We start from the raw sequence: 16,346 nt of genomic DNA, 5'->3' as shown, positions 1-16,346 counted from the left end.
ACAATTTATTCTTCTGCTTCCTGAAGTCACAAAATAGCTCACTTGGAGGCAGACTGCACCAAACCAAGGGAAACATCTTAAACGGGAGCAAGCACTCTGGTTTCTCAAGGTGACCCCCATTTCAGCTGAAAACACAGAAAAGCAGATGCATGCAGATTTCTTTTACAAAGGATCCAGCAAACAACCCGGGGAACAGCTAACCGTGCACCTGCATGACAGGGACATTTTAGCACCACACACGCCTGCACACGCATGGAGACGTGCGCAGGTCCGAGCAGAACGGGGAGCGCAGCGCGCGGGGCCAGGTCTGCGCTGATCCCGGTCGCACACGACAAAGGCACTTACAGGGCTCGGCTGTTTGCTGCCTGGTGCTGGTTGGAAGTGCTGCTGTCTCCTCCGCTTCAGAGCAGACTGCTGCCGGCTGCCTCGCTGAGAAATGCCATCGCTGCCAGCTCCTGCAGACGGGGACCGGAGCGCCTCCAGGAACCTCCGCTGTCCCCCTGCAGCTCAGCCGGAGGATGCCCCGGTTAACAGAACCAGCTCAGCTGGAGGATGCCGCAGTTAACGGAACCAGGTCCTGCAAGCTGCACCCAGCGCAGGGTAACACCCAACTCGCCTCAAACCCAGATCATCGCTCTGCGTGTTGCTGCTCCAGCACCTCTGGCACGTGGTGCAGCCCGTCAGCTGGACCCCGGGGAGTCCCAGTTCACCTAATGCCTTCTCAGCACGTTTCTGAAAAACTCCTGAGATGCTGAGCCAGGCTCTGTTAATGTTTGAAACAACCTCTTAGTTTTCAAGAATCATGGAAGCTGAAAAACAGGTTTTGTCCTTAAAACCCTTCATTTTACTCTGGTTTGCACATATGATTCTATGATTCTATATCCCGAGGGTAACACCCGGGGACACGGCTGTAACAAAACAACCTTGGTTCGGTTCAGTTACTTTGAGTTGTGCACAGGCAGCACAACAGAGGCCAACGCCACCTCCCGCTGCACACGGTTTGAGACGGGAACGGGAGAGACTTGGATGTACACAGGGAATAACAGCAATGGCTCGGCCACAGCATCCTTCAGACCTGCAGATGCAGGGAAAGCAAACATGGGGTGCCATTGCTGAGGCAGGGACACCACCGTCAAGGCAGGGATGCCATCACCAGGTAGCCATGGTGCTGGGGCACAAGAGTGAAGATGCACCAGAGCACAGGAAAAGGCTGAGTCGCTTCAGATTTAAAACCCTGTGACAGCATTTCGGCCGAGCCACTGCACAGTTGCTGTGGCAACCGGCGAGTGAAAAAAAATCACAGAGAAAAATCTGTAATTACAAGCGAGATGGTGACTTACCCACTTTGGTAATCAGGGCATTCAAATGACTCGAGCAGAGGAGGGGGTGCTCTGTGCCCCACAACAGGCAGGGCTGCCCTGCGGCAGGGAGCCCAGGGCTGGATCCCAGCTGTGGGACCTGAGTTAACCCTGTCTTCCACAGGCTCCAGCTGTGGGGTGTGACATTTGGGCAGGATATTGTCCTGAGAGCAGGGTTTGAGGCCGGCTGGGGGGCTTCAACCTACGTGCTGCAAGGAGGGAGTGGCGGGAGCAGACTGGTCCTTGGAGAACCAGAGGCTTGGCACAAGCACAGCGCGGCATAAGGAAAGGCCTAGGACAGAGGGAAGGACAGACACAGAAGGAAATGACAAAGACAGAAGATGCAATGCTTATAGAAAGCAGCTAAGGTCCCTGGCAATTTAGTGACTCCAGTTTGTGCTGCTGTTACAGCACCGTGTTTCCTTCTTCCACCTTCTCTCAGTAGTATTTATTGGCTTGGGGTGGATGTTGTGATGATTACTGTGCTAATACAGGAATGATGAGGGACAGAAAGTTGCATCCACACAGCCCTTTTATATTGGGGCGTAAAGTCACCACATTGTTCTCCAGAGCTCTTCTACACACAGCGGACAACTGATCACCATCCAGACAAATTGCTAATGAAAACGTTGTTAATGCCAGGAAAGGAAGGGAACCAGACGTGCTAACCTTGTTTCGGTTCCCTTCTTCGCCCAAGGCTGTATCCTGGGCTCCCATGTGAGTACTCACAGCTGCCAAGGAAGGAGCCCAAACTGCAGTTGTTTGTAAGAGAGATCCTGTATTACTCCTAAGTAACAAGCTGCCGATTTGATCCAAATTAAAGACTGAAGCTGATCCTTCACCGTCATAATTTAAAATCTGTTATTAATTACATACACAGACTCTAAATGACATATTTAAATGGGCCTGTACTGGTTGCCAGAGAGTAAAAAAACGTCTGGCCCTAAACTGAACTTGTGACCTAGCTAATCTACCACAGAAAGTGCAATAAGCCTCTTCAGACAGATTGTTAGGGCAGGGATACATCACAAAGTAGATGGGCAAGGAGTCAGAAAAGTTGTAGGTATTTACACTCACCCCATATTAAACACTGGATTCAAAGGCAATGATTTGTATCAGCAATTTATTACTACAATTATTCAGTGAATAATCAGGATCACAGATTCTAAGGGTGCAGTCGGGGAAACAAAGTATGGAAAAGGAATTCTTGTGCCCCTGCTGAGTGCTACCTTACATGACATGAGGCTAAACTCTAAATTATCTTGGATGAAAAGTACTTCTTATTGTGAAGTGCCAACACAGGCACTAACAACTTATATGACAACATCACCTGGAGACTCCGGTCAGTCACCTGGAGACTCAGGCCCATCATGCTATGCCAGGTCGTGTCCAACTACTTGGAAACTCATCCTCCAGAGAGAAAGTAATTCAACAGTAGACTGATACTTTTTGTCAACCCTTGCATCAAACATAAACCAGAAAATACAGGGAAAAGCTGGGATTGCTTAGCTTTGCAGGAAAACCAGCACTCTGCAGCTTCTGCAACCTATGCCTAGTCAGAAGACTGCTTCCTACCGTAGTGCCTTCCGTAACATTACTAAGCATACAGAGGTATTTTTTCTCCTTTGAAAGAAATAAAAAGCCTCAGGAATTGAGTGGAATTCGCCGCAAAAAACGTCACTAACAACCAAGCATTTCTACTATTCAAAACTCCTATTACTGCCTGTTAATTAACACAATAGGTTAAAGAACAGCAGTTGGGCAGTTTTCAAAACAGTTTAGTGAACACACATATGTACACAGTGTTAATCAATAGACTCTGTAGCTAAATTCCCTTGTATGTTTTGAAAATTATTTTTGGGCTCCAGATGGACAAGAAACCAGTGCCAATCTGATTCAGCATGATACACATTTCTCAAACAGTCCCTCTGACTTCACTGCGCCCATTCACAGAACTGAAGTTGTGAATGAGCCAAAGCACACTGTTGAATTAAAAACAAGGTAGAAAAACTGGTAACTGCAAGACTCACTGAAGGTTACAAAAATCTGAAAGTTACCCACTGGGGAAAAAAAAACAACACATGGCTACTGCATAAACTGTTCTTATTTACTCCTTATATATTGCCTATTTGACAAAAATAATGAAGCTGCTGCGTTACAACATTTCACACAAGTACTGAACACAAATTTGAGAAGGTAAATTAGACCTTACTAAGTGTGTTAATGTCTAAGCTCACTGGTAAAGCCTTGTCGAGGTACATTTATACCGCACCCTCTACTCTCATAATAACACTGACACCCACATGAGAGACTGAGCACTGTTTGTTTTTTTCAGTCTAGTCCATACAAGCTACGAATCAAATGAATGTGAAGATTCTGTACGTCACATTTAAGTAATTAAAAAGTGTAAGCCGGTTTTGGGAAGGCTGCTAGAACTGGGCAACTCTTTGGCAGCTCCACAAAGGTACTCCAGGATGAACACAGTCAGCATGGAATAAGGAGCTAGTAGTCCGGTTAAACAGCTTATTTATTTATTTAACAAAAACCTGTTGAGTGAAATATTTATCTTTCTAAGGATGGCTTGGGAAAGCAAGCAGCGCTGACACAATGGGACAGCGAGCACTTCCCTGCAGAGCACTGCCATCCATCCTCCTTTGCGGTGCTTGATCTTGCCCTGTCCAGAGGCCACAAGAGAGCACCGTCACAGCTCAGAAAAAAAAGAAAAAGGCATTTATTTATTTTCCTTCATAAAATCAGAGTTTCACTGAATGGATGTAACTGTAGGATTTACTAGTAATTGAATAATTCCTTATAGAAGTTACTAAATCTTTGTTAGCCCTTAGAAGCACTGTATCAGTTTTATCCCAAGCAGCCCCTTTTCCCATTTTGCTGTTAACTAGTGACAATGGCAGAAAGAGATAACCAGAGCTTGAAGTTTCACAGCAGGTGAGAGGAATGTAGCTCAAGCCTGCCAAGCTTCCTCAGCAGCCAGAGCAGAGATCAGTTATGCAAGGCTGCGTATGGATTTTGACCAGATGTAACAAACAGTCCCTTTCTCCTCCCTTTTCCATTCAGAACAATGAAACTGAGCTGTTTCCCATAGTTTATCAGATCACTCTGGAACATGATTTTCTCTGCAAATTTTTTGCACAGAAAATACGCTTTATGCAAGCGTTGCATGCAGAAATGATGACGTATGGCGTCAGACAACCAACCCTGGGCTTGACGAAGGTAGCAGCACCTTCTCAGCATCTTTTCTGTAGAACTCCCTTTCTGCTAGCTCTCCTTTAACTGCATGGCTCAATCTCCCACTCACACCAAAGAGATTCCCAGTTTGGAGAAGAGACATCACCAAACCCTTCACAGCATCCAGTGTAGTCACAACTTCAGCTCAAAGAAACAGAGGGACACCAGGGAAAAGAAACAATTGAGCAATGTGAGGAACAAAGAGTCCAACCTGAGCAGCCACCACATTTAACTCATCGTTGAAATATCACCTACCCATGAACCCATGTTCATCATCAGTCCTATCATTTTGACCAAAGTAAGTCCCAATTACACCGAAATCCACAGATAAGCAAAAGAACAAACTCTGAACTCATTTATGATCATGTAATGGTCCAACTTCTATAAATTAATTAACACCAGAAATCTTACAGGTTGCATCAGAAGAGGTATTTTCCAATTACCTTCTTGGCCAAGTAAAAATAAAGATTACTGATGAGAATTTAAGCAAGTAGACACTGATCTCCTGCTGCTGCTAAAAGGCACTTCAAAAAGAAGTGGTATTTTGGATTTCATAATTGGAGGAAAAAAAGCACAAGATTTGTCAGCTACAGTTACTGCGATGCACAGACAGTTGCTGGGATTACAAAAGTTCTTCCCCATCAAAGGCCCCAAAACACCATGAATTCAGCCCCAGCACTGCTTGTCATTATCTCCGTTTGCCTCCACTCCCACCTTCAATAACACAAGCTGGCTCTTTTAATGTTTTTCTTCAGCTGCATTATAGAACAGCCAAGGTAGAAGCATCACCTTACACCAGCCCCTTACAAAACCCACTGCCCAAACCATGGAACAAACTGAAGATTTTCACCCCATAACTCTGTTACCTGGTAAAACCACACGGCAAACAAGGAGCGAGTTCACCTGAGCCGAGCTCGTCCTCCGCTCTCCTCCCTCCACCAGCACAGATTGCAAAATCCTATTTCCCTCTCCAAGAAGCTGCATTGCAGTGATGGCCATGGAAAAAAATACAAGGTTTGCTTTAGACTAGAGCCAGGACAAGAGAACACTGAGGTGGATGGTGGTGTGTCCATCAAGGTAAAACACCCCTCGTTTCTGCTGTCGGGGACCGTCACTGTCAGCACACCCAGCAACAAGCTTCGCCTGAACCGCTGGAATTGCTGAGGGTCAGGCAGCCCCAGCACCGGTTCTGCTCTACCCTGCTGCCAGGAGGTGCCTTGTGCCTAAAATATGTCCTGTCGTGCCACAGCAGTTTGTTTTGGTTTCTAAACAGCTTTTTAACCTGCCATATTCTCTAATTCCCACTGAGGCAATACTTTATATCATCAGATTCATACCATGAGCTGTTAAAAATGCTTCAATACGAACTTACCCCTCCATCCTGGCTCCCAGTGTCTTAATTTTTTTGATGTACATGGCAACATTAGTATTAAGCAAGCACCTAGCAAAAAATGTGTCACTCATGCTGGATGCAGAAAGAGAGGTGACAGAGCAGAACAGGATGGCTGGTTCCCATCATTTGGTGTCTAACATGAAGCAAGTCCGACAGACAGATTCGGAGGAAACATAATATAAACAGAAAATATGACTGCTAATGAGTTACACCAAGCTTATTTAAAATACTTAATTTTTATGTTATTTACATTACTTATTCACATGTTTGTATTATTTCCAGACCAATTAAAAACATACGAGTTGATTTCACTTGTGTTTACCGTCAAGGGATGCTGCCAAGAACCTCCACACGCTCCATCCTTTGCTAAAAGAGGAAGACAAAATTGGCACGCTGCTGTGATGTTCCAAGTCTTTAATCACGATTGAGCTTGATGTTATACAAATATAAATGAGGGAAATTATTCTTTCCTTTCCCCACTGCTATTTTTTTCCTCCTGTCTTCCTCAGTGGCTTCTGCAAGCCTATATTCTGGCATTACTTCATTCAGAAAGGAAAAGCGTTGGACAGGCAAGAGGTGACATCTCTTGTGAAAAAAGCTGTTGTTCATTTGCTGGGTAGGAAGGAGGAAGAGGAAGGGCTGATTAATACCAGATTGCGGGCAGGAAAGCTAGCGTTAAATCATCCAGCACTAGGGCACAGATTTCCACACAGAGTTTGCTGCCTTGTACTTCACCTGGTATGAGGCTTACAGATGGAAGCTGGATGCTTTAAAATGGAGCCAAACACCAAAAATAGGACATCAGGAAACATCATCACTAATTTATGTCTTCTCCCAACATCCACTGTTTTCTTCTGTGAGAGGTTAGAAGGGGAGGGAAAAAAAACCACCTTCAATAAGGACAAAACCAAACAACAACAAAGCCCCCCAAATAACAAAACAAACAAAACCCAACAAAAACCACCAAAAAAACAACTAACCAAAAAAAACCAGCCAACCAACCAGAAAGAAAACCTTGTGCTGAAAATCCACACACTTTGGTAACACTCTTTCCTCAGTTTGTTGTATCTCAAACAGGCTGAGGCTAAATTAGAGACTATTAGTGTATTTTAGCAAGTGCCAGGTAAGAATTTCTCAAAGAGTGACTACTCTGTCTTTGCTTTATCCAGCCAATTTCTTGCTCCAGATCTAGGAATTTATGAAAAAAAAAACCCAAACCAAAAGTACTTGAGCTATGTCAGGTTTCAAACTCAAGGCATTTTGATTTTGAGGACATTGCTAAAAAGTTCCTACATAGAATAGAATTATATATGGGTACAACAGTTGCAAAGCAATGTATTTTCACTTGTAAAATTAAAACTGACCTTTGCTTGGGGATGGCAAGGAAAATTCCATCCAGAAGAAGGGATGTTTTTAAGTGTTTGAGATGAGGAAAACTGGAGACAGGTTTAGAAGTTGTTTTACTCTCAGAATTAGAGCTGCACAGCTGAAACAGTAGTTTGGCCCTACATCTTGTCACCTGAAATGTACTTAAGACATACTTTTTTACATTAAATCTTCAGCAAGCTGCATTACTCTAAACTGTCCCCAGAAATACCATCAGAATTAGATTTTCATTTTTAAATTACTGAGTTTTACGAGAGTCACAAGAAGACAAACACTTGTTAGAGAGCTCCGTTCCCCGCCAATGCCAAGTTGTATTTCAGTGAAATAATACAATCTAAATGGGAAATTCACCAAGTCTGAACCTTGATTGCCTTCAAGGTGCCTTCTGCCTGGCCGCAGAAAGAGTTACACAGCCAGGGGCCAAAATAAGAGTTTGGTACAGCACAGTATAAGCACTCATCTACACAAATGCTTTTTTTCTGCATTAAAACTGAGAGAGATTTACTAAAATAATTGCAGTAGACGACATAAAGGGTTATCATTTAAGTCTGAATAACCAAGTTCACATTCCTGGCCCTTTTCTTCAAGCTGGCAGTGTTCACTTACAAAAGGTAGTACTTTTATTGAGTGGCTTTAGTGCTTTCTCACATCAACCAGCACAAGGCAGCTTTATCATTTTTTACAAAGTAAGTTCATCACTAGGGCAGACCTGCGTCCTTGACAGCGCAGGTGTGATGGCTTCACAAGTGCAGCTCCATAAGTGGCTGCCACGCACCTTCACAGAGGCAGCCAGCGAGACCAGCCACTACCCATGCACTAAAATAATTAAATGACCACCCAGACTGAGCTAGAACATGTGCTTGTTTCCTCAACAGAATTTACAGGGTGTTCCAAAAAGATGGACCCAATTGGAAATCACTGTATCTCTACCACCCACAAATGAAACTCTTACCACTTCAAAGGGCAGGACAAAGAGATTCAAATGATGACTGCTAGATGCTTTTTTGTGTGTGTGTAATCGTAACAAGTTGCCATCATGAAATATACACTTTGAAACTGGGTCCATCTTTTTGAAACACATGTACAACTGTAGAAGCTGTGTCGCACAAACCAAAAAATACTCCAAATCCACAAACTAAGATGGAAGAAAATGAGATTCATGCTGCAAAAAAATGGATTTATTTTCAAAAGAAAATCATACTCTCTGAAAATGTTCTTTCTGCTGTACCTCTGCTGGACAGCAGAAGAGACAACCTACTTTTTCCATACAACCAAAACTGTAACACATACTCAAGATTCCCACCTGATTCTTCTGACGAATTTATAGTATCTGGCCAACTAAGAGCTGGGAAATGAACAGTAAAATATTTTGCAAAAGGAAAGACAAAACAATTTAATACAAGGACACAGTACAGAACCCTATTACCACAGATTAGAAGAGAGTATGAAAACCATAGAAACAGTTCAGGACAATATTCTCTGGTTTATACACTTTGCACGTTTTGGAAAAGCCCCAGAATACTGCTAATTTTGCACAAATAGCATACGGCTAAGAAAATTCCACTTTCTCTGTTTTCCTGGCCCATCGCCATCATTTCAGGAAACAGGCCTGTGATCTGATACAGCAGATCACAAAATTCAGAACGGAGGGGACAGAGATGTACGGCTTTCAAGCCACAGGGCAGCAGCTGGTAGAATTATCTACTTTAAGTTGGTTGCAGCTCCAACCCCTGAGGCAACCTCTTCTGTTCATAAAGAAAAGGAATTTGAAAGCAGATCAGTCCGGAACAATGAAAGAGTGTTTTCAGCCTCCTGTAAGATAAATCTGTTATGTAAGGTTTAAAGTATATCCATCCTTCCATATCGATAATTATCTGCAGGGCTCCTGATGTGTCATTTTGCGTTACTTACCTCCACTTTCAGAGCTTCCTACGCATCAGTACTAGCTGCTCTACTGATGGAATCCAGCTATTTTCTATTAGTCACTCTTTCAAATGGGTTCAGATACCTCACTATTTGATTCAGGCTTACCATTATGCCTGAAAAAACTCTTAAGAGCTTATAAAGAACTGTAAAATAAGAGTAGATGCTACTGGAAAAGCCCACTTGAACAAAAATGGTGCACACAGATCGACAATTTGCAACATACAAGGAGGAATCAAATGGTCTTTGAAAACAATGAAGAAGAGAAATGTCTTACATGAAATCTGAGACTTGTTCCCTTCTTCTCCCTGCTCCCTCTTGCAAAGCCAAAAGCAAAGGAGATTCATCCAAGTTCAAAGAGTCATCATTTGAGTAAAAGTTTCTGGAATACAGTCAATACTGTAAGATTTTAAGGTACAACAGGATGGATTGTTTGTTTCCTTCAAAAAAAAAAAGTGTTCTACTGTCCATTCAGTATGCACATGTACCACCACTAAACAGCCCTTTCTTCTGAGACATTTCCACAAGCTGTTTCCATTTGGATATGAAAAGAAGCAAATCTTCATTTGTACTTGAAACAGCTAAAAATTTTTAAAAGTGTTTCTGGAATGGAACCTCAAACGTAGAAGTAATAAAACGGGGCTGAGAAGCCAAGAAAGAGATCCAAGTTGTCTTAGATCTGCTGTGACACCTTCCTAACTCTGTGAACCGTGGCGTTATCATCACTCTAAGTACAAAGTTAAGCAGTAGCAGAGGTTTTAATACGAGGTAACTTAAGCTGCTTTAATTCGGGCCCCGTGCTCAAAGCACAAACCAGGAGCCAAAGTGACACGTTGGAGTCACCTGTCACACACCCGTCAGGGCTGAGATCTGTGTGGCTGCACCTAGACACACCGGTGGCTATTGCTGGACTGCTGACAAATAGATACGCAGCTTTGCATGAACTGTCCTGAAGCTGCACTGTTAAAACACCACACAAACGAGACAGGGCAAGGGGAATCACCTGGAAAGCTCTAAGCTGCTGACAGGTGCAGCATGAACTGGTTTGTATGTATGTATATATATATATATATGGCCTGTGAGCATCTTAATTCCTCTCTGTTTCTGAAAGAATCCAGATCAGGACATTTTCCTTTTGGAATGACGGCACAGCTGCCAGCAGGACACCTACTGATTGCTCAGTGTTCATTTGCATGCTGTGCTTGCTTACTGACTCCTGGGCATAAATATCCAATTTTATCCACTTATTTCAGTTTTCCTTCTATCTGAATGCACAAGACGCCCACTGTAACAAGTGCCTCCAAGCCTGTTATTCCTCAGAAGGCTTAGGGGCTGTGCTTTGGAGAAAGCAGTTCTGGTGCATTATTTCCCCGTGCGTTTTAGGAGTGGTCAGCTTGTCTAATAACAGCGTGCGCTTACAGACTCAGGTCTGCATTACCTGGGCACGTCCACAGTATTTTGCGCTTTGTCCAAGAGGTATAACACCGTGTAATGGCAGAGCACTGGCTGACTGCAGACACAGAAGACCTGAACACCGATCCTGAGCCCAAGAGGCTACCCAGCGGCTACCTGCAGTAACATCTTGCTTTCCCTGGATCGATCCCAGCTTCCCCACCTGTACAGCCACACCAGTGATGTTGATCTCCTTTGCGAAGCGCTTTAAACACTAAGGATGAGAAACATTATGACATTCAGACATTAACCTTCTTTGCATATGCTGTGCTTTAATACTGTGAGCTATGATCCAGTGTTTGAATCGTTGACTTCCAAGTCTGGATATGTAAATGCAAGCAGAACAGCCAAACTGACCGCAGACACAATTTGCCCAACACTCACATCACTCAAATACACAGAAAGACTAATTACAGTAAAAAAACAAACAACAATGCAATAGGAGATGCAAAAAACGTCCTCAATTCAATTTATAATACAATAATCAGAATATAAGAATATTCAATAGGGAATTTCCTTAGCGCCAAGCTTCCTGAGGGTAACCCCACTAGTGCCCTCCTTTTGTACCAATTGGCTTTCATCTTTTACTGAATTCCTTGCCTCAAATTGTAGGAGCAAAGACTCTTTTAAGAGCCCGCACCTGTGAGCCATGCCTTTGAACTGCAGGGCAAAATCCAGTTTTTGTAGGCCTGAACATTCATTACTGATTACAAAATTACCTGGAAGTCTCCTACTTTAGTTCAGTTTCTTGGCATATCATTCCCTTTGCTATATTTTATAAACATAGAAGGAGAATCAGAGGCAAAAGCAAAGCTCTGGTTAAACAGGCACACGCTACTTTAAAGCACAAATGAAGGTAAATGAAGACAGGGAGATCCCAAGGCAAAGCCCGGGTTTTGTAGCATAGCCATTTGGAGAACACGAAACTGAAAAGAACCAGTGAACCTCAGCTGGAGTGCAGCAGCAGGCCTCCGTAAACACCAGTACTGAAGATTTCCACTCAGCTGCCTGCAACGTATTAAGAAAAGGAGACCCTATGTGCAAAGTCAACCGTGTTTTCCCCACGGTATGCATATGTTTTCTCAGGGGTTTTGTGCCCCTGCATTCCTGCCTTTCCCCAAATGTGTGTCAGGGCACACCTGCTGTGTGGGACACCAACCCCACGGGCTGCAAGGGGCACAGAGCATCGCACCCACCGCCCCTAATGCGGCGAAACTCACGGATAACAACAAATTCTGCTCCTCAGCATCGTCCCCCGAATCCACCGGGAAGGGCTGCGCCCTGCCTGGCAATTGCAAGGCCCAGAACCAAGCTCAGGTCTGACTAAAAAAAAAAACAAAAAAGGGTTCCCCGAGGACGCCAACACCCTCAAAGCCGAGAGGAACACGAACACCCCCCCTGCGGCACACGCAGCCCCCACGTACGCGCCAGCCCCGCGGGAGCCGAGCGGAGAGCGGCCACAGCCGGTCCCCCCGGCAGCCCCAGCGCCGTCAATTCATGCGGGGGGCGGCCATGGAGGAAGGCAGCCCCGCCGCGCGAAGGGCATCGGAGCGCGGGCCAGGGCAGCCCGCGTTCCCTCCTCACCGCACCGAGCGGCAGCGCGACACGGGGCCACCCCGGCAGGACGGCACCGCCGCCTGCAGGGACGGAGGCGGGGACAGAGGGGCAACCTGCGGGCTCCGGGCCCAGCGGGGAGCCCTGCTCACCGGGCACGAGCGGATGAGGGGGAGCGCCGGGGGGCTCACGCAGGCCCCTCGCCCCGACCGGCCGCGGCGCCGCGCGGTTCCGCCACTCACCGGGAGTTGCGGGGCTGCGGTTCCGCCGCTCGGCCGGACGTGCGGGTCTGCGTCTCCTGCGGACGCCGCGCTCCGTGGCGCCGCGCTGGGCTGAGCAGGCGCCACCACAGGCCCCGCGCTCGCTGCCCGCGCGGCCCCGCCGCCGCTCTCCGCCGGCTCCGCGCACCGCAGCCAATCCGCGCCGCCGCCCGCAGCCCCGCGCCCGGCCCGGCCAATGGGGACTCGCGGCTCGGGCTCGCCCCCGGCGGCACGGGGAGGGGCGGGGCGGGCCCAGCGCGGGGCCGCGAAGTGCGTGCGCGGGTGACCGGCCTCTGGGTCTGGGCCCGCGGAGTGTGCGCGCTGCAGAGGCCGCGGGACACGCGGTCCGTCCGAGCACGGTTTGTTGAGGACGGACCTTTGCAAACCTTGCTGCCGGAACCGAGCAGTGAGCGCTGCACAGCGCGCTCCCCTGGAGCACCCACCGGGCTGGGTGCCCACCACACCTGGCAGAGAGAACAGGGAAGAGAAACCAAAATCCTGTTGCTGGCAAATAATTTCCTCTTGAAAAAGGAGCTGCCAGCCCCTCTCTGGGCTGCTGTGCTCAGGTCAGCTCTGTAGGCCATGGTGCAGCTGAGAAAGGCCAGGGATCCCAGTTGCTAATCGTGAGGGGGAACTGGGTCTCCACTGCTACAGCTTCACAAAGACCCACTGTCCTTCCATTAATTCCTAATATTTACCTGCAGTCACTTGGGACATACTTAACTTAGCAAACACAGTAAGAGGGAAAGTCATTTAGACATATAACTCAGATTAGAAACTCAAAACTAGCATTGACATCAAACTCTAAATTTAAAATCCAAGTCTTCACTAATATTGAAACCCAGCCTAGAACAAAATTGCAGGCAGCAGAGGATTGAAGCAGGTAGATGCGATGCACGTGGTAGTGACTTGCAGATGGCACAGGAATCCTCCCCGGCACCACATGTCCCCACCACTGACACTGCCAGAGTCCAGAGATTAAGTTAGTGGCACAGCTGATGTATCAGTAAGTTTATACCCAGGACTCAATCCTCTCTGAAGACATCTTCTTATCATGAGTAGAACTCTTCAATCTGTCACAGATTATTACAATAAGAAAGATTTAATGGTCCAATATTACAAGAAAGGCAGCAGTTTAGTCACGAAGAAAACCTCTGTAGCAGGAAGGACAATGAAGCACTAGAACAGATTACTGGGAGAAACACAAGTTCTCCGTCGTGAGAGGCTTTAATAAAAACCAAGACAAACACTCACCAGGATTCTCAGATGAGTATGATTCTACTTGGAGAGGAAAACAGAGGAGATAATTTCTTGGTGTCCCTTCTGATCAACCTACAATGTAAACCTACTACCAATATCCCATCGCAGGAACGGAGCTGGGCCATTACAGAGCAGTAAACTCTACTTTTCTCATGGTATCTGCCAATCCAGCTCACTGTTGACTTTCTTGCCTAACTCGTTATATATATTTCTCCTCATCTTTGCGGCAGGAGTTAGTTACTTTTTAATTATTATTGATTAGCCTCTTGCTTGTCACTATCTGATTCATTATCAAATATACCCAGCATTCAAAGGGAAAAGCAGCGTTTCCTGAGGAATGGAGAGATGGCCGACTGGACAAGTTCCCAAGGGATTATGCAGTACAGTCACTTGTGCTCGCACCAAACTGCACTCAAAGACTGGAAAGACATTTTTGGATCATATATTCCCACAATAAACTCTCTTCTTCGTTTTCCAAATAACATTTTCTTTATAGTTGGTGCTAGTGTATTATTTTCACTGGCTGACCAAGCTCAGGTCCTAGGAGTATAAACATAAAATGAGATTCTTGTTCTTCCAGAGTTATTATTAGCTATAAGAAACTGGAGAGAACAAAATTCGTGGAATAAAGAGAATTTTTACAATTTGCTTTCACTATCCCTATTACAAAAGAAAATCCCTTATACAAAGGAAGCAGAAGCTTAGAGAATACACTCACCTTGCCCAAGGAGCTCGAGATGTTCCTTCGCATCTCCTCTTTCAGACACTCCTGGGTGGCTCAGGCCAGCAGTTTGTGAACACACACACACACACAGATATGCAGATACATGGAACTTCACTTGGGTGCTGGCATTGTTAGAAAACTGCACATGCCATCTGCTGGAAGAAATCTGCTGTCCCAACACACCTGACGGCTCCAGAGGCATTGCTTTTCAAGATGAACCTTGGCCCTTGGTTAATGCACCAACTTGCAGCACAGACACACAGAAAATCAGGGTCAGGATGAGTGAAACAAGAGCAGGATGAAGTCTGTAATAAAATACAAGCCTTTGGACCCGTGTCATGTGCCAGGGCGTATGACAGCCTGGCAGCAAAAGCAGCTCATTTTCAAATCCTACTGCTTGATTTGAACCTCCAAAGGGTTCTTTTGTCTTCCTACATTGTTTAGTTTTAGCTGCGCACGTCACACCGTGGTTGCTGGGTCAGTCTGGTATAACTCTCTGGGTAACAGCACATCAATCAATAATTTATACTCTGTCCTATGAAAGCCACTGCAGAATTTTCTCTTCAGAGGGTAGAGGAAAGTGAAGAAGGGATAGGATTTGTAACTAGACACAGAAGAATCTGAACAGAAACAGCTCATTTCCAGCAGCTAGGCCAGGCCTCATTTAGGACTAGACCCCCCCTTAATTATCTGGTGAAAACAAAAAAGGATGGGAGCTAGTGATGTATGTACAAGTTCATGAAAACAGTTGAGTCAAAGAGTAGGCAATCTCCTGACATTTATCTGCTATAAAACTTTGAGACCCAATTTAAGTCCTGATCCTTACCACACAGAAAAAGTTATGTGCACCTCTTCTTAGAATGTTTCTTGAAAATCCAGAACTGCTGGAGGCAGCCTCCCAAAGCTACCGTTAAAAAGTAGGTAATTCAAAATCACTTTTTTTTAAAGACGATCTTCACAGTAACCTTATCTCTAATACACACATCTGCAAGTCTAGGTGAGAAATGCAGAACTACGTATTCAACCTAAACTGTTACTCCAAAATACAATATTGTTAAAGCAGAAAGGCACAGGGTGTGTAACAAACTGTTAAATGTTTTGACTCAAAATGTTGTACAGCAGATGGAGCTACACATGTGGTCTATGAATAGCCACCTACACATGAGAACACAGAGGTAATAAATATACATAATGCATCCCATCAAGTTATTACCTTAAACAACTTTTCTTTCTACTGCAAAGTAGCACACAGAAGTTCACAACAAAGCAGCTCTCCAAGTTTGACATCAACAAAGACTGAAAAGAACTAATGTGATCAGCTTGCAGTGCACGTTCAAATGTCACATAAAGTTCAAGTTGTTCTTTTGACCAATATCTACACTTATGTCATCCATGTTCCTCTTAAGACAAAAGCAGGACAGGGATTCCTGCCATCTTCATCTGAAGTGTGGGCACTGAGAAAGGACAGGTGTTATTTCAGCATACACCAGCGACAAAAGCGAAAAATCAGTTTGTTTCAAGCAAGATGCCTCTGGGAATGTCATGTGTCCATCCATGAGCACACTTCCCAACAAATCAGTGAAACTCCTCTACCAAAACCACCAGACCTCAGTCATGGAACCCCCAAAGCTGTTTTTTCCCTTCAACAGAAAGATTAACTTTGTTTCTTTAGGAGGAAATTCTACTTCAGCTTGCTCCCCAAGCAGCCAGGATGTTTGCATTTACTCAAAAGTTTTTAAACTTTTCCAGATATTACTTTAAGCCAGCTGCAGTAAATGGCTAAATTCTAC

General features: G+C 45.3%; 1 protein-coding gene across 4 annotated transcripts in view; it reads right to left on the bottom strand.

The window, feature by feature from the left end:
- Window positions 1-13,973, bottom strand: part of ABAT (4-aminobutyrate aminotransferase) — a 48,722-nt gene extending 34,749 nt beyond the window's left edge. The window contains exons 1-2 of one of the 4 annotated variants that reach the window (XM_065030777.1): window positions 12,555-12,721; window positions 6,733-6,851 (exon numbers count right to left, since the gene is read on the bottom strand). The gene's annotated coding sequence lies outside the window, so the exon portion shown is untranslated. Of the gene's footprint in view, window positions 1-345; window positions 646-6,732; window positions 6,852-12,554; window positions 12,762-13,826 lie in introns of those variants that run through there. The other 3 variants (XM_065030776.1, XM_065030774.1, XM_065030775.1) reach the window with 3 other exon arrangements.
- Between the last annotated feature and the right edge of the window lie 2,373 nt (window positions 13,974-16,346).

Source organism: Columba livia, chromosome 15 (genome assembly GCF_036013475.1).
Source record: "Columba livia isolate bColLiv1 breed racing homer chromosome 15, bColLiv1.pat.W.v2, whole genome shotgun sequence".
Taxonomy (NCBI): Eukaryota; Metazoa; Chordata; class Aves; order Columbiformes; family Columbidae; genus Columba; species Columba livia.
The sequence above is the reverse complement of the archived record's forward strand: the minus strand, read 5'-3'. Positions and strand labels throughout refer to the sequence as shown.